This window comes from Pinus tabuliformis, chromosome 9, assembly GCF_031772625.1.
Source record: "Pinus tabuliformis cultivar Carrire ecotype Pingquan chromosome 9, CPIR1, whole genome shotgun sequence".
Lineage (NCBI taxonomy): Eukaryota > Viridiplantae > Streptophyta > Pinopsida > Pinales > Pinaceae > Pinus > Pinus tabuliformis.
Genome location: NC_142307.1, coordinates 1,116,584,563 through 1,116,607,678, shown reverse-complemented (window position 1 = coordinate 1,116,607,678; position 23,116 = coordinate 1,116,584,563). Strand labels below are relative to the sequence as shown.

Below are 23,116 nucleotides of genomic sequence, written 5' to 3'. Positions count from 1 at the left end.
AAAATATATATTAGAGATGTTTCAATACATCAATATTAACACAAGTTATTTTAGTAAACATATTAAAGTAGTGTGTTTATAAGGTTAATTACACATTTCATTTCATCTTAGAATGTGAAGCCTTCAAAAACAACAGGGAAAGTTATGCAACTAGCTCTTGGGTTAATCTATTTAGCAAGGGGTTTGTTGAGGAGAAGTTGGGAGCATTTATTTTGAAGCTTCACAGAGAAAGGGCTGAATACATTAAGGAGATGAAGAAGCAATCTCTCCCATAGGCTATCTTTAGCGTGGTGGACGTTAAAATAATTTCTTTCTTTCTTCATATACATTTGGTAATGGATTTAGTCATTTTTTGATAAGATATTTAGAAAAAGTTAAATACCAACCATTTAAAACATTTAGAAAAACTTAAATACCAACCATGAAATTGACACATTGTGAGGAGAGACTTTCATTTATAACATTTATAACCAAAACTTTAAAATCAACAATCAAATTGACACATAATGGGATAAGGTTGTTAGTCAAGGATTCACATGACCCAATCATTTATAATGAAACTTTAAAATCAACAATCAAATTGACACATAATGAGATCAGGTTATTAGCCAAGGATAGAGAGTGACCATGTAGAGAAAAATAAAATAAAACAAAATAATAAATAAATGTAAAAATAAGTAAAAGAAACAAATACAAAACAAAACAAAAATTGAAACATTGAAAAAAATAAAATAAAAAACACAATATTTAAAAAATAAGAATAATTAATATATATCTATAGATAGATATATAAACATATTAAAAACAAAAAAAATGAAAAAAACCAAAAAATAAAACATTGAGAAAAACACACAAAAAAAATTAAAAATATTTACAAGTAAATAATAATATATATTAGAATATAAAAAAAAAATTAAAAACATAAAAAAAACACAAACGTAAAACATATATATATCAAACATAAAAAAATGTACCCAAAATAAAACCAAATTAACAAAAATAAATAAAAAATATTACAAAAGATATTTTGAAACAAACATAATTTAAAAATAAATAAATAAAAAATTAACTCAAATAAAAAAATAATAGAAACAATTTTAGATAATTAAAAAAAAAAACAAACGAACTAAATTTTTTTTAAAAAGATTAAAATTAAAATTAAATTAAAAACATTATAATAAAAATAAAAAAATTTAAAAAAAAAAAAAACAAAAAACCATTATAATAAAAATAAAAACAATTTAAAAAAAAAACATAATTTAAAAAATTTAAAAACATCAAGAAAACATAATTAAAAATATTTTTACAAACATTTAAATAAAATAAAATATTTAAAAATTCAAGGGTTCCGGCCTAACCCACTCTGGGGTTCGCTTGCTTATTCTAGGTTGGGTTGGACGGCCTTCGACAATTGGTCTGCCAAGCCTTGGGTCACGTACTAGGTAGGAGGGCCTCAAATTTTTAAATTATTTTTTGTTTAATTATTATAATAAAGAATTTTTTAATTATATATATTTTTAATGTTTTTAATTTTTTTTAATTATGTTTTAATTTTTATTTTTTAAAGGTTTTAATTTAATTTAATTTTTTTAATTTTTTGATTTGTGTTTTTTTATTATTTTGCAAAATAAACAAAAAAATTCATTATAAAATTAAAAAAAAAAACAAAACAAAAAAAAAAGAACAACTTGAAAAATTGTTAAATAATCAACATTTAAAAAAAAAAATTATGCATACTAGTATATAAGAAAATTTAAAGTGTCAAAGATGTCTTAAAATAATATATTGATGTTTTTCAAAATCCTATTGAAAATCACCAACATTTAAAAAAATATATCCACACTTAATATATTCAAAAATTGAAAGTGTCAAAAATAAATGTGAGTTGATGTTGCATCAACATTTTTCAAAGTGAGCATGAAAATGACTAAGATTTTGAAAAAAATATTCATACTTGATACATAAGAAAATTTACCACACTTAATATATTCTAAAATTGAAAGTGTCAAAAATGAAGTGCCGGAGTTGATGTTGCATCACATTTTTCAAAGTGAACATGAAAATGACTAAAATTTTAAAAAAATTCTTCATACTTGATACAAAGAAAATTTAAAGTGTCAAAAATATGCTCCAAAAAAATGCATTCTAAATTAACATTTTTCAAAATAAGATGATTTTTTACAATCTCAAAAAAACTAATACTCAGTAAACTTCTACTTTCAAAATTTATACTATTAAATGCAAATTCAATTTTTTTAAGCCATAGAAAAATTTCTTTTGAAGGTTAATATTCACATGGTAAAAATAATATCGAAAGCTATTTATTTCCTATAAAGTTAATATTCACATGCTAAAAATAATATCGAAAGCTATTTATTTCCTATAATAAAATTATTATAATTAAAAAATTCAGTGGTTTCATTTTGGTTTACACCATATTCTTCATAACGATAATGTAAGAATTTGTTAGTTAGCACTGTCAAAATTTCGTAGCGAAAATTGAAGAAAAAGTTCGTAGGGAAAATTGAAAATACTCTCTCATTAACTTGAGAAGGAGCGCCACATCAAGTATAGTCCTTCAAAACACTGCCATATTTTCTGTATAAACTAAATCTTTGATTTAAACACAGAAATCAAAGCGACCCCACGAGTGTAGATTCGCTTGTTTTATTACAATAGATGATATTTAATGTTACAACCGGATCAAAGAATTTGTGCACGTGGAGAAATGGTCAGGTCCAATACAAAAACGGAGTTGTCTATAATGCGATTTTTTGGAGATTTCAGTGACGGAATTCGGTGGAAAAAATTGAGTTTAAATCTTGATTTGTATTATTTAAAATGGTTTTTTAACTACATATTTGGATTCAGCACCCTGAAAAACCCCTGGGACGCTTTGATTGTGTAGAAACTAGCTATCAAACTTGCAATTCCAATAAATTGCTACCGGATTTTGACCAGAAAAACCCACCAAAAAAACTTCCAAAAAGTCGCATTATAAACAACTACTACAAAAAACTAATAATTAGTTAACTTATGGTACATGATATACAATTTATGTTTATAAAATTGAGTTTAAATCTTGATTTGTATTATTTAAAATGGTTTTTTAACTACATATTTGGATTCAGCACCCTGAAAAACCCCTGGGACGCTTTGATTGTGTAGAAACTAGCTATCAAACTTGCAATTCCAATAAATTGCTACCGGATTTTGACCAGAAAAACCCACCAAAAAAACTTCCAAAAAGTCGCATTATAAACAACTACTACAAAAAACTAATAATTAGTTAACTTATGGTACATGATATACAATTTATGTTTATATGGTGCCACTTGAGTTATAAAAGATCCCACCCCACCGGTGTAGACACGTTCGAGCGATTCGCTTATGTTTTACAATAGATCAAAGGATTTGTGCATGTGTGTCCATCAGTGCACTCTTCGAGGAAAATTAATTCCTTCATTCAATTTGTGTGGGTAACGGTCTCCTAATGTAATTTAATAAATGGATAAGCGGTCACGTCCAATACTAATCATTAGTTAACTTATGGTACATGATATTAAAGAATTTTCAAATTTAATTTTTTAATTCTTACAAATATATTTTTAAGCCCATAAAACTTGTCGCTTTATTTTTTTTTTCCAATCACAAAATTGGAAAATATTTAAATATATATATAATTATGAAATATTTGATTTAATAATCAAATATTTCAAAACTGTAGTAAAATTATATAAAAAATTATAAATTAATTAAAAATCAAACATAATTTGACAAAACTTATTGCAATATAGGTGGTGAAATTTTTTTTGTTTGTTTGTTTTTTTTTTACAAAATTGTTTTTTTAATGAAATTTAAAAAAGAATATAATTTATCAAAATCATTTTAAATGTATAGGTGCATTCTACAACTTTAAGTCACACATCTCACTAGCCAACTTTATCACATATCTCAATAATAAAATGTTATTTTATGTTTTGTTAAAAATTATGTATCAAGAGTTGGAAATCATGGTTAAGGATATATTATATAATTACAAGCTACCATTGCATAAAACACTTCCAATTGTATACATTATAGTCATCACAATATGTTAGGGAAAATCCTTTTGGTTTAATTAAACAAGTAGTGGGAATTCACATATTAACCATACAAATAAACGATGGCTAAGGTTGGATGTGAGTTGTCTCCGCATGTATTAATAAATTGTATTTAGTATTTTCTTAATTACAATATCAAGTTGATTTATGAATGCTCCAGAACTGGCATCCAAGTCGTACACTTGGTAATTCTCATCTCAAGGTCTCAGATTGGATCAATGGCTCACCAGATTATATGTTGTTTATATGATGTGTATCTTCTATGGCTCTTGTCATGAGTTGTTTATCTATTTATTGATAAAAGAATGTATGATCTAAAAAAATTTATTGCAACTATTATGAGAGAGTATTAGACCTTCTTCTTCAATCTAATATAAGTTTCAGACCCCTACGTTGTAATTCCCTACTTAATCTTATCATGCAAATTTTACTAGTGTTTAAATTACCTTAAAATATTGACTTATAATTATCAAGAAATATTGGTACATACCTACATTGGTGAAACTGTAAATTTATTACTGATATAAATTTTGTTATTATTCAATTCCCAGCTTACCTCCTCAAATTTAAATTTTGATAGGATATGGTCTCCTTCCATTAATTACCAAATTATATATTCATATCTCATCCCCAAAATGTCCTCTCAAATTTACTTGGGAGAAGACATGGTCCTCTCCAATTAATTACCAAATTATATATTCATATCTCATCCCCAAAATGTCCTCTCAAATTTACTTGGGAGAAGATAAGTCAAATGTAAGGATGAGGGGGTAGTTATGACATTAATGAGAGGTGGTTGAGGTGGAGATGAGAAGGGGGCATAAAAGGGGAAGGATGAGGGGAGGAGAGGGGATGTTTGGTCTTGCTTTTGGTTTTGGTTTGGTTGTGGTTTTGGAGGATTTGTTTGAGAGTAAGGTGAGGAAGAGAGGAGGGAGAGAAGGAGAGTATTGTTTATCTTGGACACACTACATCTGGTTGGACTTGGGCTTGGAGGGCTAGGGAACCTGTGGAGGTTTCCTGGGCTAGGAAATACTTCCTAGTTGGCTAGGAGGTAAATCCAGTCGGTAGTCAAGAGGAGCATCCCAATAGGATCAGGAGCTCAGGGGCATCTCAACCAGGCTATCGGAATAGGTATTCCTCTATTTATAGATTACTCATGTAAGTGGTTGAAATGAAATGCTCACTATTTAATTGTAGGAAATAAATTTTAATGGTAAGTTATCATCGATTAAATGTTTAGTTAGAAATAAATTATTTCCCGTTTTATTGTATTTGAAATTAGAGACATTTAGTTATGTTAGAGGACCCTAGGATGGAGTCCTTACACATGGTATCAGAGCTAAGTTCAAAATTTGAACCTAAAACCCACCTACACTCCCAATATCTAGATTAAATTCACACCCGCCACCCAATAACTAGATCCCAAAATTGGGCAAATGCCTAATTCCAAGAGATTTAAACCATGTACTAATAGAAAGTCTAATAGGCAAAAAAAGGGTTTGTCATGTTATAGGAAAATGCTAATGTTTATATTCGTTCAATATTTGTGTCTCTCCTTTCAATGCTTAATGTGTTGTCCAAATGAATTATTTCCCATTTTATTGTATTTGAAATTAGAGAAATTTAGTTATGTTAAAGGACCCTAGGATGGAGTCCTTACACATGGTATCATAGCTAAGTTCGAAATCTCAACCTAAACCCCACCTACACTCCCAATATCCAGATTAAATTCACACCCGACACCCAATAACTAGATCCCAAAAGTGGGCAAACACCTAATTCAAAGAGATTTAAACCATGTACTAATAGAAAGTCTAATAGGAAAAAAGCAGGGTTTGTCCTGTTATAGGAAAATGCTAATGTTTAGATTCGTTCAATATTTGTGTCTCTCCTTTCAATGCTTAACGTGTTGTCCAAATGAAATGAATAAATAAAACCAACCTTGGACCTCCAGAAATGTGGTGCAAACTAGTAGAGAGGATTCATCCAAATCTGATTTGATGCTCTGCTCAACTATCCTCTGAGCATCCAATGCTCACCTCCCATCATCGGAATATCATAGATTCTGATGCTCTCACTGAAATAGACTCTCATCGACACAGTGAAAATTACAAATGTTCTTTCACTCCCAGACTTCATCGTTCTGTAGCTCTCAGACTTCAATAATGGTGCAACCTCTTATATGCTCTCACAATTGTGTGAGAGCAATGTTGTCTTAGTGGCTTTGTATGGTGATTTTACAGTTGTCTTAGTGCCATTGCACAGGCATTTAATGCTTCTTACATGTGAAAATGATATTACATTCCCTAAATTGTTGCAACAAGTTGAAAATAATTAATATTATTTTGTATTAATGGAGAAATGGTTACACAAGTTGTAACGTATCTCCTTAGTTTAGGATTTGTTCCTAGAGTTTAGGAGTTTGGTTGCAACTTCCTGATTTCAGTAATGTACTTAATGATGTAATTACTCATTTGATGAATGTAGAGTGTACAGAGATAGTTCTCTTTGTTTGAGTGCAGTCTCCAGGTGCAGTACTCACCTGTGAGCTGTAAATCCTTCTTTTTCAAATCAAGTCTAATTTTTATCTTGGTATCAGAGCACAGAGTAGGGACAGCCTTTTTTTTTTTTTTAGGATGCATCATTGATTACAGAACTGTAGTGGTGATGGAGTATATAGAAGCATTCGTAGAATCAGGTGGACTGCAGTAACACCTGAAGCACAGGTCTCAGATGACTGATCATCTCTGAGCGGAAGAAAGGGTTGGCGCGGTTTTGTAGCGAACAGTCGCGCCATTTTTGAGCGAAAGAAGGAGTTGGCGCTGTTTATTAAGGAACAGTCGCGCCATTTGGCGCGGTTTTGAGAGTGATAATCGTGCCAGCGCGCCAGAAATTGCTATTGGCGCGGAAAAGCAAGCCTTAATCGCGCCAATTTCGTAACATGCATCGATTTTGATTTTGGCGCGGATCTTTCGAAGTTGAGAAGCACCAGCCTCTTTCTCTTTGGAAGATCTGCAATTTTTTTAGCAAATCGGCCTTGCCCGATGGTGGCACTTTGAAAGTTCCTGATCTGTTCGGTGGCAGTAGATCAGATTTGCCCGGTGGTGGCACATTGGAGTTCCTGATCTGTTCGGTGACAGCAGATCGGATTTGCCCGGTGGTGGCACATTGGAGTTCCTGATCTGTTCGGTGGCAGCAGATCGGACTTGCCCGGTGGTGGCGCATTGGAGTTCCTGATCTGTTCGGTGGTAGCAGATCGGATTTTCCCAGTGGTGGCACATTGGAGTTCCTAATCTGTTTGGTGGCAGCAGATCGGATTTGCCCGGTGGTGGCTCATTGAAGACTTATTCATCAGAGGATCATAAATTTTATTAGTCCAATATGAATAACAGTGATAAGTACTCTTTTAAGCCAGAAAAGCCGTGGTCTATTATCAGGCCAGTAGATTATTTGCTCAGGGAGCAGCGGCTGCTGTTTATTTTGATAGGAATCGCCATCGCATCGACTTTCTTTATCCTTCAGCCTGGTTTTTTGGCTTCTAATGTTAATGAAAATGGAAGGTTTGTGCCCGACAAACCTCATCGGGTTGTTTATGAGACTCCTGTTTCTCGGTTTGCTCAGTATCATTCGGGTTCGATGGTGAATTCGGGGGCTAAAGTGCCCCTAGGTTTGAAGAGAAAGTCCCTGCGAGTTGTCGTGACGGGTGGAGCTGGCTTTGTTGGCAGTCATCTACTTGACAGGCTCATGGCAAGAGGCGACAGTGTTATTGTTGTCGACAATTTCTTCACAGGAAGGAAGGAGAATGTTTTGCATCATTTTGGCAATCCGAGGTTTGAACGGATAAGGCATGATGTTGTGGAACCCTTATTGTTGGAGGTTGATCAGATCTACCATTTGGCTTGCCCTGCTTCCCCTGTGCATTACAAACACAATCCTGTGAAGACTATCAAAACTAATGATGTGGGAACCTTGAACATACTCAGACTTGCCAAGCGTGTTGGGGCATGTTTTTTGCTTACAAGTACTAGTGAGGTTTATGGAGATCCTCTTGAACATCCTCAAACTGAAGCTTACTGGGGCAATGTTAATCCCATCGGAGTCCGCAGTTGCTATGATGAGGGTAAGAGAACAGCCAAAACTCTGACTATGGATTATCACAGGGGAGCAAATGTTGAGGTTCAGATTGCTCGAATTTTCAATACATACGGTCCGCGAATGTGCCTTGATGATGGTCGGGTTGTAAGTAATTTTGTTGCTCAGGCTTTGCGCAAGGAGCCTTTGACAGTCTATGGAAATGGGAAACAGACACGGAGTTTCCAGTTCGTTTCTGATCTGGTTGAAGGCCTTATGTGACTTATGGAGGGCGAACATGTTGGTCCTTTCAATCTTGGGAATCCTGGGGAATTTACAATGTTAGAACTAGAACAGGTTGAAGAAGGAAAGGATGACTCTAACAGTGATTGGCACATTCCATTGCTAATGGAAGAAAACAGTGAGGAAGATGAAGAGCAGGAGCAGAAACAAGAAGAAGAAGTAACAGGTAACGTAATCAATGATGCAAGCCTAGAAAAGGCTGAAATACACAGATTTGAGGTAAGTCCCCTACCAAGGAGATCAAGTAGGAAGACTCGATTGCCTTCTAAATTGAAAGACTATGCATTAATGTCAAAGATTTTAAACATTATAGAACCTGCAAATTATGAGGAAGAAAATAAATTTGATGCATGGAGGGCTGCAATGTATGAGGAAATAGAATCAATAAACAGAAACCATACTTGGGATTTGGTTGAATTGCCAAAAGGTAAAACCCCCATAGGATGCAAATGGCTGTATAAACCAAAAATAAATGCAGATGGGAGTATAGAGAAACTTAAAGCTAGACTGGTAGCAAATGGTTACTCACAGCAAGAGGGAATAGATTTCGATGACACCTTTGCTCCTGTAGCCAAATTAAACACCATTAGAATGTTGATTTCCTTAGCAACAAAACACAAATGGCAGCTACACCAGCTAGATGTTAAGTCTACATTTCTGAATGGTGACTTGAAGGAAGAAATTTGTTGGCATTATGATACATATGTTGTACTTGATGGCAACCCACTCATCTCAGATAATAAATTATAGTTCACGCACTTATATGCAGAGAAAAGTTTATTTCATGTAGAGAAAAGTTCACGCACTTTTATGCAGAGAAAAGTTTATTTCATGTAGAGAAAAGTTCACGCACTTTTATGCAGAGAAAAGTTTATTTCATGTAGAGAAAAAGTTCACGCACTTTCATGCAAGGAAAAGCGCGTATATGTTGGAGAACTTACCTTTGGTCCATGGTAGTTAGTCCTTGGTATTTGAACCTATGAGGAAAAGCGTGTATATGTTGGAGAACTTACCTTTGGTCCATGGTAGTTAGTCCTTGGTATTTGAACCTATGAGGAAAAGCGTGTATATGTTGGAGAACTTACCTTTGGTCCATGGTAGTTAGTCCTTGGTATTTGAACCTATGGTTTTGGACCATGGTACGCACTTTCATGCAAGGAAAAGCGCGTATATGTTGGAGAACTTACCTTTGGTCCATGGTAGTTAGTCCTTGGTATTTGAACCTATGGTTTTGGACCATGGTACCTCGTCAAAAGTGTTGATCTCACGCAATTTCATGGTTGGTTCATGGTATTAGTCCGACAGTTTTTGATCCTATGGTTTTGGCCCGCGGTATTGCATCCAAAAGTGTTGATCTCACGTACTTTCATGGTTGGTTCATGGTATTAGTCCAACAGTTTTTTGATCCTATGGTTTTGGCCCGTGGTATTGTGAAAGGCCTAAGACTATAAAAGAGGAAGGAGATCATTTGGCAAAGCATCTTCTGAATTATCGAATATCTGATAAAGTGCTAGATCTGGAATATTGTGATTGGGTTTTGGTGCAGATCTGGATCTGAATGAAGAAGGAACCTGAGCGTAAGGAGAAGGATAAGTTCTATTGATGGGTCAAAATCTTAAGGTTGGAATAGTGGTATCTCTATATGATTTTGATCTGTGATATGTGGCATACGCTTGATCTATAAATCTAATAATCTGGGTCTGAATTATTGATGCATGTTTTATTTTACACATGTTATGATCTGGGTATGTCTGATGTAACAACTGCAAAGTTATAAGGAAATATTTGCAGATCTGTATGCGGGTTGGCTTTGGTGAAATCAGAGATTGATGATGCAGGTGTAGTTGATGGGTTTTTGATGTTCTTGGATCCAGTTTGAAAATTTATGAAAAGTGGTCCTTGAAATAAAAGAAGTAGGGGGTTGTAGCTCCCTTCCAGGAGAGACTGGAAAACGAGAGAGAGTTGTAGCTCTCTGTAGGTTGCAGCCTGCGTACTGGTAAAGGACTGCACCAGTACAAAACCATTGTAAAAGGAGTTTCTAATTTGAAAGAAGATAGAGACATATTGCAGCAGGTGGTTTTCACCCACATTGGGTTTCCACCTTACATCTTGTGTTCTTTGGTGTGACTATCTGTTTTCTTTGTTCATGCTCATTATTTTATGGTACTGACATGCAAAAATAATTCAAAGAATAAATAAGGAAGATTTATTAAAAGAACTTGATAATACTGATTCACCCCCCCTCTCAGTATTATTTCCAACAAAATTTATTTAGTACAGCCTGAAGGTTTTGTGAAAAAGGGGCAGGAACATCTTGTGTGTAAATTGAAAAAGGTACTTTATGGTTTAAAACAGGCACCCAGGTCGTGGTATGAGAAAATTGACTCATTTTTTATATAGCATGGCTTTCATAGGGGCTTGAATAATCCAAATCTGTATACCAAGTTTAAGAAACAGAGGCAAATTATTTTGATTTATTTGTATGTAGATGATATGATCATAATAGGGAATTCTAACAATCTGATCAAAGAAATCAGATGTTACAAGTGTTTGAGATGGAAAGACCTCGAAAACCTTCATTATTGCTTGGGATTGGAGGTATGGAAAGACTCTGGACAAACCTTTCTTACTCAAGGGAAGTATGCCAGAAGCTTGCTGGAAAGGTTCAGAATGGAGCAATGCAGATCAGCAGCAACACCATTACAGCAGAACTTAAAGTTGAGCAGTGACGACGATACTAAAGAGGTGGATGCCACCATGTATAGACAGCTAGTTGGCAGTTTGATATATCTGACTACAACTAGACCAGATTTGGCATACTCTGTTAGTGTGTTGAGCCAGTTCATGTCAAAACCACTCGAAAGTCACTGGGTTGCAGCAAAAAGTGTGGTGAGGTATCTTAGTGGTACTAGTAATTATGGCATTTTGTACACTGACACTTCTGATGTTATTCTAGCAGGTTTTTCAGATTCCGATTGGGCAGGTAACTTGGATGATCAAAGATCTATCACAGGTTACGCATTCAGCATTGGATCCGGGGTCATAGCATGGAGCAGCAAAAAGCAGAGCACTGTAGCTCTATCTTCATGTGAAGCTGAGTACCAAGCATTGTGTGGAGCCACATATCGATACTCAATTTCATTTTGTTCGAGAGAAACTACAGTTAAAAGAGATATGTGTTGAATATTGTAAAACTTGTGATAACATGGCTGATATTTTTTGCTAAGCCTCTTGGGCGTGTAAAGTTTGAATTGTTTAGAGGGATGCTAGGAGTTCAGGATAATCCTTTATCCATTAAGGGGGGGAGTTGAAAATAATTAATATTATTCTGTATTAATGGAGAAATGGTTACACAAGTTGTAACGTATCTCCTTAGCTTAGGATTTGTTCCTAGAGTTTAGGAGTTTGGTTGCAACTTCCTGATTTCAGTAATGTACTTAATGATGTAATTACTCATTTGATGAATGTAGAGTGTACGGAGATAGTTCTCTTTGTTTGAGTGCAGTCTCCAGGTGCAGTACTCACCTGTGAGCTGCAACTCCTTCTTTTTCAATTCAAGTCTAATTTTTATCTCAACATTGCTTTTAACTACTCCAAGAACTCTGTAAAGTTAAATCAATGGTGTATCGATGACTTCCTTCAGTGAAGGAGTCAGATTCTTGTTTCAGAAGCCTTGAGACACCTAATAATATTTTGAATGACCAACTCGAATAAGATCCTCCTCTGTGAAGGGTGCAGATAAAATCTTCGTTGTTAAGAAAATTGGAATTTATTAGTCGCAATTTGCCTTGGTGGTAACACGATGACTAATAAACATAGGCTATGTGACTTTCACATGTGGTTGTCTCACATGTTCGAGCTCATTTAATCTATGATTTCCCACTGCATATTCAAAAATATTATTTGTGGTTCCATATCTCTAACAGTTTCATTCATTTGCCAATGCCTTTATTCATCGAAGTTTCCTTCCATACAATGGACAACAATTAAAACTATTAAACATCTCTTCATCTGCTCAAGACCTTTCTGGCCAAGTCCCAACTCCTTCATAATTTATAAGAGGCATCATGAACTGATAAAAGGCTCTCAAATTATCATCATTTTCCTTTAGGCATATGGTTCAAGTGACGGGACTCTTACAGATACTAACGTCAACATTGGCTAATTGTCCAATTGGCCCCCTCATTTCTCAGCTTTCCATTTGCTTGAGCAACATCAATGAACCACAATCAATTTTCCAGAATCACTGCGCCTGGAAAGCATTTGCCTTATTGACTTCAAAGGAAGGAAAACTTGGAATAACTGAAATCAAATGGAATTGACCATATATACAGATGAAAAGCAACAAGGCTGAACTTCAGATTTCTCTGCAAAATAATGCTTGAATTTTGCATTGTCGATCTGTTTGAATAGATTTTTTTTCATTATTCTATCTAAAAACTGCAGGCCGCCAAGTACATCAGCCCATCCCAATCAAATTTCTCAAAAACACTGCACAAGAAATGAATAAGAAGAAGATATCCATTCAACTGTCGTGTTCTCTCTTCCATTTATTCATTTTTTCCAGATTTTGGGAAACCAAGTCTGTCAAATTTGGGTTCTCTACTCCAAGATTCGCACCTTTTGGGTCCAATGTCAATTTCCGAATTTCTCTCACTGCTGAACTCGTTGCACAGAGTACCACTTTCTTTACCTCTAACTTGTCCTCCTTGGCCTTGTGTTATATACCTAGGGGGATAATATGGGGTACCACCCTTGGTACCCCCAATTGTTGTAGATCTGATCTAAAAGATATATGAGAATGGCAATAACCCAGAAACAATAACATAGAAATAGATAGAAATGCTTCTTTATTGATCAAACCCTTATGGTAGGGCAACACCATACATTCACTCCTTAAGGAAGGAGAACACTCCACAAGCCATATCCCTGTTCATACAATATTCCTTGACTTCATATCCTCCATGTGGAGTCTCTAGCCTCTATATAGGCCTCATACATACAATACCATGGGTCATTACCATGGTTCCCTCATACCCTCAACTAATACCATGGGCCCATTACATTATTATTAACTACTTGTGGTCCCTTACATGACATGGGTTAACCACCTTATTTATTACTATGGCCCATCCCATTATTACATTATTACCTTGGATACCACCCTTGGTACCCCATATTATCCCCCCTAGGTATATAACATTCCACCCCCCTAAGCATGTTTCGTCCCCGAAACATGGGAAGAACATAAATAATAAGATCTACTCAAAAGAGTAGTCCACTGGTACCATGCACGTGCATCTAGCCATCCAAGAGAAAGGTGAACCCTCGATCTCGCTGGTGTCTCGCTCGCTTGAGATGGAAGTTGACCATGGCAGCTCTTCTGTGTTGATGTGTAGTAGGGGGATCGTCTTTCCTTTCTATCTGTCATGTGACTACTTGGTTTCCATCTTGATGGTTGTCTTGCGGGGTTATGTGGGTGATGATATGTTGAAGTTTTAACCCACGATGGCTTTTGCTTGACTTCACCCTGCTATGGTGTCTGTTGTGGTGTCTTCTTTTTCAATATGACTTCAACCACTGAGCCCTCCTCTGATGTATTATCACTTGTAACCTTTTCTTCTGCAGCCTCTGTTTATGTTTGATTGTCGATCATCAAAGGCTCATCATCTGATATGTCAGTCCCTTGAACATCTTCTGCTTCAGCCTCCATGTGCTCTACCTGTTTATGGATGGAAATATCCTGTAATGTAATTTTCTTCTTTTTATACCATAGCTTCAGGAATTTCTTCTGCACATTAATATTGATAGTACCCACGGATTCCATCCAAGGATATCCCAAAACAACATCCATATTATCCATCTCTGAAGCGTAAAAATCACCATGCAACACATATTTATCCATAGAAATCTTCAAATCCTTTTACACTTGAACATCCTCATTATCAACCTGTGTATGTTCAATTTGTTTTGCTAGGACTTGCAATTTTTTTTCCAAATTAACACTGATAAAATTATGTTTACAACTAGGATTGATAGAAACAATGATCTTCTCTTTCTGAAGCAATCCATGAATCTGCAATAAGGAGACACCTGTAGCAAATAATCCCTTATGAGTCTCATTCTCCTTTTTTCTAGCACGAGACCATTTGTCTAAAAGGACTTTTTCATATTCTGCATCTGAAAGTTTGGTCAACTGTTTGTCATCAAGTGAGAGATACCATTTGTAAGCCTCATCTTTGAAACCCAACCGCCATGAATCCCTCCAAAGGTTTTTCCATACCCACTTCTGTTGTTTTATGTATTCTTCAATAGTAGGACCATCATCTTTTCCTGTAAAGTATAGAACCTTGCTAGAAGCCATGAATGGTTTGGAAAAAAAAATTCACTTACTTGGCGAAAAGTTGAAATTGTCACAGTTTCGTCAATATTGCTCAGAATCTCTATTATAACCTGTTTTTGGAAATGGAGCAACCATTTTGCATCTGCCCATGTGATAGAAATCCTGATTCAGACACTGGAATTACAGATCTGCGCTGCTACTTTCCCGCCGTCACCCAAAATTTCTGAAAAAAGAGCTGATTTTAAATCAGCGATATCTCCCTCATCCGGACTCCGATTCGACTGATTTTTTTTTTGAAGTTGGGTATTTTTTCCCAAAGAATCCAGATCTGCAATTATATTTTTCAGATCTTGTACTAGGACGTCTAGATCTGCACCGCAAAATCGCTGCCCTGAAAGTTGTCTGCAACCTCACTGATTTTTAAATCAGCGATATCTTCTTCATCCGGACTCCGATTCAACCAATTTTTTTTTTGAAATCAGCTATTTTTTCACCAGGAATACAGATCTGCAATTATATTTTGCAGATCTTGCACCAAAATATACAGATCTGATCTGCAATTTCGCCACCCAAAAATCCCTGCAAAAATTAAAAAAAAAAAAAAAAAAATCTCCACGGTTTGCCCAAGAAAGTGCTCTGATACCAATTGTTGTAGATCTGATCTAAAAGATATATGAGAATAACAATAACCCAGAAACAATAACATAGAAATAGATAGAAATGCTTCTTTATTGATCAAACCCTTATGGTAGGGCAACACCATACATTCACTCCTTAAGGAAGGAGAACACTCCACAAGCCATATGCCTGTTCATACAATATTCCTTGACTTCATATCCTCCATGTGGAGTCTCTAGCCTCTATATAGGCCTCATACATACAATACCATGGGTCATTACCATGGTTCCCTCATACCCTCAACTAATACCATGGGCCCATTACATTATTATTAACTACTTGTGGTCCCTTATATGACATGGGTTAACCACCTTATTTATTACTATGGCCCATCCCATTATTACATTATTACCTTGGGTACCACCCTTGGTACCCCATATTATCCCCCCTAGGTATATAACACCTTGTGATTTTTGGAAGCAAGCGGAACTCCTCAGTCAAACGAATGCATTCTTGGACATTCTCGGGTGAAACAAAGTCAAGTGCCACTTTTATACATGACTTCAAGTTTCTAACTTGGTGAGGGCATCCAGCTGGAATTAGAACTGCTTCACCAAGGTGTTGCTGAAATGTCCACGGTTCCACAGAAAATTCTTCCTTCATCTTTTCTTATGCTCCTCATTCAAGAAAAATGATTGATCATGAATGGGATGTATAATCGAATCAATAGGAAGGGCATTAATATGTCTAAATTCCTTGCAATGCTTCCTCAAATAACATTGCAACTTTGGCACATCCTGTCTACGAAAGATGTCCCAGCTGGCTCCCCCCAACCATGGCATCTGTGTTTTCCTTTGACTTCATTGTACCAATTTCCTTCCAATCATCACTATGACCTTCATATTTTCGCAGACTATCAGACTTCACTGAATTCATATCCTAGAGATCATCTTCCATGTAATCAGTAGTGTCTCCAGTGACTTTAGACTGAATTTCATTGGGCAGTTCAACGTCCTCTAGTGATGGAGAGTTATCATTGGTAATACTATCAGAGCCTGATATATTAGATGCTTCTGCTTTTGATTCCACTTTATTGGCTGCCTTTCCTGAATCTTCTACCCTAACTATGTCACAAACTTTCTCAGAATCTACAAAAAGTTCTTTCAAATCTAATGATCGAAAGGATTTCTGCATCTTTTCTATCTTCTCTTGTTGCCAAATGGGGAACTTGACTTCAGCAGTGTGTGTCAAAATATTCACCGCATCAGACATATCACAATGCAACCTTGTCACTGAATCACCTCTACCAAGTTCTTCACGCGTGCCATAAGCAATGTACGTTTTGGCCCTAAGTCAGGCTTCAAACAATGATCAGGAATCTTTGAAGCCAGATTGAGAAGGGCACACTCAGGATGGGTATACTCCTGAAAAGGCAATACACTGATAAATTCAGCTCCATGTCGTGGTAAAAGCTCTTCAAAGAAATTTGAGGGAGGCCAATCCTTCAACTTCAACATCTCAGGCCAGTCATTCTTATGCATGTGACCTTCTAGATACCCTTTAAAGAAATGGTGAATGTTGATCTCAACCTCACACCAATCTAGGCAATCAATGGATTTCACTGTTTTGTATCAGCATTAAACTTGCCACCAGAATCTCGAACAACTCGCCACATAACCATGGGCTCCCAACTCAGACCTGATGAACCATCTAATGCATTCCGAACTATGACTAGCTCACCTCTGAGCCAATGTTTCTGAAAATGTTCAATAAACCCTTGGACCAGAACCAGGGTTTTGTTTCCAGTACGAATCTTGCCACTCCTCTATAACCCTAGATAAACCATCCCTAGACAACATCTCAAAGATTGTGTTAGAAAATTATATATTACGGAGCAATGGAACACATACAATATTGCAGAAATATAAACACAAAAAACGCATAAAACAAGAGAGACACATATATACGTGGTTCACCCATTTTGGGCTATGTCCACCCCGAACAGCTAGTCCTTCCTTTCTATTATCCAGCAAAATAAAGAGACACAACCTACAGTAGATCCACTGTAATATCCTTTGTTTTCTCTCACAGTCTCATCTCTCTGCTTCTCGCTCAGAGAATACACCTCTATTATTCAGCCTCAATACAATGCCCTCATACAAAGAGAGGGGTTGCCTTCTAGGGCAAAAAACCATAAACTAAACATAAGTTCTACCGTCAGATCATCCACCTAATGAATGGCCCAGATTGACTAGAAATTACTATACTTTTACAAGGCAATTTTACATCTATTTTTAGCTTCGGGGGCGTTGCCCCCGAAACCCCCACCGGGGGACTACTGGCCCTCGGACCCCCTAACTGGGGGGGATCGGCCCCCCCGCACCCCCCCATGTGGAGGGGTGTACAAACTTCCTGAGGTATATATCCGGCTGAAACAAATACCTCTAAACAATCATGCTCCATAGCCAACAGAATGCGTAAGAGGTTGTCACACTATGATTGTAGCCACTCTATTGCCCGGCCCACTCAAAGAACGTGATGCCTAGTGCCACATCCTTAATGAAATTTGGTATTTTCATTAAAAATATATATTCTCATTCTTTTAAACAACTAAGTTTTAGTTAAGCAATCATAACTAAAAATTTTATTTACAAACTTCCACTGTGTAAAATTTCCTGTGCCTAAATCACAACATTTGTCTATAAATAAAATTCTCTCATTTATATATAAAACATTATATATATATACATGGAAAGGCTCTCCAATTTTTTTTTGAGATGATATAAAGATGCTCACAATTGGTATATATATAATTTTATCTAATACTATATACTAATATACATTAAAAAAATATTTTATATAGTGTTTATGAAGCTAGTAAGAAGTCACATTTATTTTGGCAATGTAATTTTTCCTCTTTAAACTAATTATTGCAAATATATATATATGTGTTCATGGATAATTGCTTAGGAACCTTGCTTCAAAGACACTGCCTCTTCCAATTGTTTATATGTCCTTAGGGGGTTCCAAGATTCATAAAATGGACACAAAGGATTTTAAAAACATAATATAAAAGGGTGGGAAGGAACAACTAATGGCCATAGAAGGAAGACATGACTAAAAAGGGTATTATTCACATTAGCATTTGACTTAATTATTTGAATATATTAAACCAAGTTATTAATTAGCTCAATATTAAATTATAGTTATGGTACTAAAGAAAACAATTTGTGTTAGAGCATGACTTACAAGTACAATGCACCAATACCCTAGCGAGTCTCAAGAGAAAATTTGTAAGTTATGTAGAACTCACTCATAAGAGGATTCGGTAGATCCTTGGGAATATTCTCAGTACTAATAATGCTTGTTTACGAGCATAGTAAAAGGAAAACTTATGACTATCGTTATACACATATATGTGAGTCAACTAAGAGGGATAAGTCCTAAGAGGGATTAATGAGTCTTGCGCATCATGCAGATATTTGGACAATTCAAAATGGTGAGGACGTGGAGAAATCAAGTTCAGGGAGAGTCATCACAAGGACCTCCTACAAATAACCCATTACCTTCACCAAAATTGACTCTCATCTTGCGTTCCCTAGAAGCAATTAATGAGACTTTAAAAGGGTGCCAAACAAATGAAGTGAAAGTGGAGCACCCTCCCTTAGGGTAAGGAAATCTTGAGGGATCAAGAGACTCTGATAAAGGACCTCCAATTGAGGACATTACTAGGGAGCTCCAAAGGATTAATCTCCCGGAGTTTGCATGAGGTCATGCCAGCAAACGTGAAAAAGCCTAGTTAGAAGGGATGAGAAGGTGCTTCACACTAAGGGAATATAATTCCAATTCAAAAGATAAAATAGCAATATTCCAACTGAGATATAGTGCTCTGAATTGATGGGGTAACTTAGAGCGTCAAATAGACCTCACTCCGGACGTAGTTACTTGGGAGTTATTTGAGGACAGATTCAGGAAAAAGTACCTACCAGCATATTATGAAGAACAACAGGTAGGAGCCTTCCATGCCTTGGTACAAGGAAATTGTATAGTAGAAGAATATGAAAAAAGATTCATGGAATTGGTCAAGTATGCCTCCTTCATGGATACTGATCAGCACCAAGCAGATCATTTTATTTATGGATTGAACCCTAAGATTAGGGAAATGGTGCGAATGTGGAAACCATCCTCAGTTGCATAAGCTGTGGAAAAAGCTTGTTATGTCGAAGAACACTTAGACTTAAAGGGTGGAAACAAAACCATTTTTCCATGCCAACCAAGGTTTATGGGGAAGGCCCCTCGTACCTACCCCAGGGGAGGAAGTTTGAGGCCACCACCATATGGAAACATGGTTGTACCCAGAGCACCGACAATGGGGATTTCAATGGTTACTAGTGCAGCTTCACCCGCAACTTCAAGGGCATGTTCAAATGAAGGTCATACGCAAGGAGCAACAAATAGGGGCAGGGGTCCCAAGCGAAGGAACTCTTTCCAAATAATTCCCCAACATTCTGTTCAAGGTCTACCATGCATCACTTGTTGGGGATGCGGGGGACCTCATTACCAGCATGACTACCCTGAGTTACAAGCTGGTAACAATCGTAGAGAAGGAAAAGTACCAATTGTTTTGGGGGGGGGGTGGTGCGGGTGGCACACGCAAGTAGCCACTATCGAATCTATGCAACAATTGATAACCAGCAAGTTGAACACCAATCTACCATGGTAGAAACCTTAGGTATGATAAACAAAGTAAAAGTTAAAATTTTGTTTTATTCAGGTGCTACAGATAATTTCATTTCACCAGATGCATTAGAAAAATGTGGGTTGGCAGCCTATGAGTACGATGACTTTAAGCAAGTTGAGATGGCTTCTGGGATAAAACAAGCAGTAGGACCTAGTTTTGACCAATGTTAGGTAAACCTCGGGGTGTTTACGACTAATTTGACGGTATACGTCACAGCATTGGGGATGTATGATTGTAATTATTAGAATGGACTGGATAGAATCTCATTGAGCTTTGGTAGACTATTTCAAGAAGAAGGTGATTTTTTTAGATGATGAAGGTAGGGCAATTGAGATTTTTGGAATCAAGACAGGAATGTCGCTACGATTCATATCCATGATGAAGGTAAAACGTTTTCTTCGACAAGGTTGCAAGCTATATGTGGTCGAGGTTGTAAGTGACCAGAAAGGACCCTCCCTAGATCAACACCCAATTTTGTTAAATTCAAGGATGTTTTTCCTAAGGAATTGCCTCGATTACCTCCTGTAAGGGAGATTGATTTCACAATCAACCTAAAACCCGGTGCAGAACCAATATCTAAGACACCCTATAGGATGAAAACTCCAAAACTTTGTGAGTTGCAAATGCAGTTAAAAGAGCTCTTAGATCTGGGATTTATCAGACCTAGTATTTCACCTTGGGGTGCACCAGTGATTTTTGTCAAGAAGAAGGATGATTCCTTACAACATTGCATAGATTATAGGGACTTGAATGATCCACAATAAATAATCTGTACCCGATACCTTGAATAGATGACCTATTTGATCAAATGAAGGGAGCAACGATTTTCTTAAAGATCGTTCTACGATCGGGATACCACCAATTGAGGATTAAGGAAGAGTACATCTCAAAAACTACATTTCGAGCTCGGTTTGGGCACCATGAGTTTGTAGTTGTTCCATTTGGTTTGACCAATGCACCAACAGTATTCATGAGCCTCATGAATGGTGTGTTCAGGAAGTATTTGGACCAATTTGTGCAAGTCTTTCTGGACGACATTCTTGTGTATTCCAAGAGTGAAAAGGAGCATGAGAAGAACCTAAGGGTTGTATTGACATGCTTAAGGGAAAGTCAATTGTATGGGAAATTGTCAAAATGTTCCTTCTTTCAGAAGAAGGTTCATTACCTTGGGCACATCATTTCAGGAGAAGCAATTTCAGTTGACCCGGAAAAGGTGAAGGCCATAATGGATTGGCCAGTACCAAAAAATGCTCATGAGATACGTAGTTTTATGGGGCTAGCAGGGTATTATCGCAGGTTTGTGGAAGGGATTTCGAGGATTGCAAAACCCATCACCACATTACAGGAAAAGGGGGTCAGGTATGAAAGGGCATATGAATGTGGCACTACATTCACAAAACTGAAGAGGTTACTAAATAGTGCACTGATCCTTCAAGTACTGGACATGGAAAAAGACTTCACTGTATGAACTTATGCTTCAAAGTAAGAATTGGGTGTACTATTGATGCAAGAAGGCAGAGTAATAGCTTATGCATCTAGAAAATTGAAGAAACACGAAGAGTTGTATGCTACCCATGACTTAGAATTAGCAGCAATGATATTAGCTTTGAAACTGTGGAGACACTACCTCGTTGGGACAATATTTGAGTGAAGAACAGATCATCAAAGCCTGGAGCATCTCTTCACTCAAAGGGATTTGAATGCTAGACAAAGGCGGTGGAGCGAATTCATGAGTGAGTATGATTTTGAGATCTTGTACATCAAGGGAAAGGAGAATGTAGTGGTTGATGCACTAAGCAGGAGCCCACGAACCTTTTCCCTAGTAGCCTTAAAGGTAAATTTGAGGGAACATCTGTTGGAGAAACTCTTTGAAGATGGTTGGTATCTAAAGGTTATCTCAGCACTCCAGAGTGGGAAGCAGATAGAACCAAAGTTCGAGGAATATGTCCTTGAACCAGATGGACTATTGAGATTTCAAGGGAGAATGTACATACCTAAGGAAGGGGGTATAAGAAGGACCATCCTCGAAGAGTCACATAGAGCACTCTATTGTGCACGTCCTGGAGTAAATAAGATGTATGCAAACACGAAGAAAATCTTCTTTTGGGCAGGCATGAAGCACGACATATTCCAGTTTATCGCCAAATGTCTTGAATGTCAACAAGTGAAGGATGATCATTGCCATCTAGTAGGACTCCTACAACCACACGACATCCCTGTGTCTAAATGGGAGGTAATTTCCATGGATTTTGTTGTGGGTTTGCCACTGACGTCATAGAGGCACCATGCTATGTTGGTTATAGTTGATAAATTGACCAAAAGTGCCCATTTCATTCTGGTAAGAGACACTTATGATGTTATTGATGTGGCACGAATTTTTATAAGTGAAGTTATTCAACTACACGGGTTACCCACAAAGATCATTTCTAATAGAGACTCTCTATTTACATCTAGTTTTTGGACAAGTTTGCAATCATCACTAGGGACACAGTTGAACTTGTGCACTGCATATCATCCAGAAACAGATGGGTAGATTGAAAGAGTAAATCGGGTTATTGAGGACATGCTTAGGATGTACGTCATGGATAATCAGACTTAGTGGGAAATGTACTTACCATTGGTAGAGTTTTCCTATAATAACAGTTACCACAATTCAATCGAGATGCCTCCTTATCAAGCTCTATATGGAAGGCCATGTAGGACATCGTTGAGTTGGGAAAAGTCGGAGGACCGAGTAATAGTCGGGACAGAATTAGTTCAAGAAATGGAGGAATAGGTAAAGCAGATTCAACAAAGGTTAAAGGAAGCACAGGATAGAAAGAAGGGTTATATTGATTCACATAGGATTGATCATAGCTATGAAGTAGGGGACCAAGTTTTTATTTGTATCCAACCCAACAAAAGCACCATTCGGTTTGGGAAAGGGACGAAGTTGTC

General features: G+C 36.5%; 2 pseudogenes; one reads left to right on the top strand and one right to left on the bottom strand.

The window, feature by feature from the left end:
* The first annotated feature begins 7,484 nt into the window (after positions 1-7,484).
* LOC149152574 (UDP-glucuronic acid decarboxylase 2 pseudogene) lies at positions 7,485-8,529 on the top strand (annotated as a pseudogene).
* A 4,445-nt stretch (positions 8,530-12,974) lies between these two features.
* LOC149152573 (lysine-specific demethylase JMJ27-like) lies at positions 12,975-22,884 on the bottom strand (annotated as a pseudogene).
* Positions 22,885-23,116: the final 232 nt, after the last annotated feature.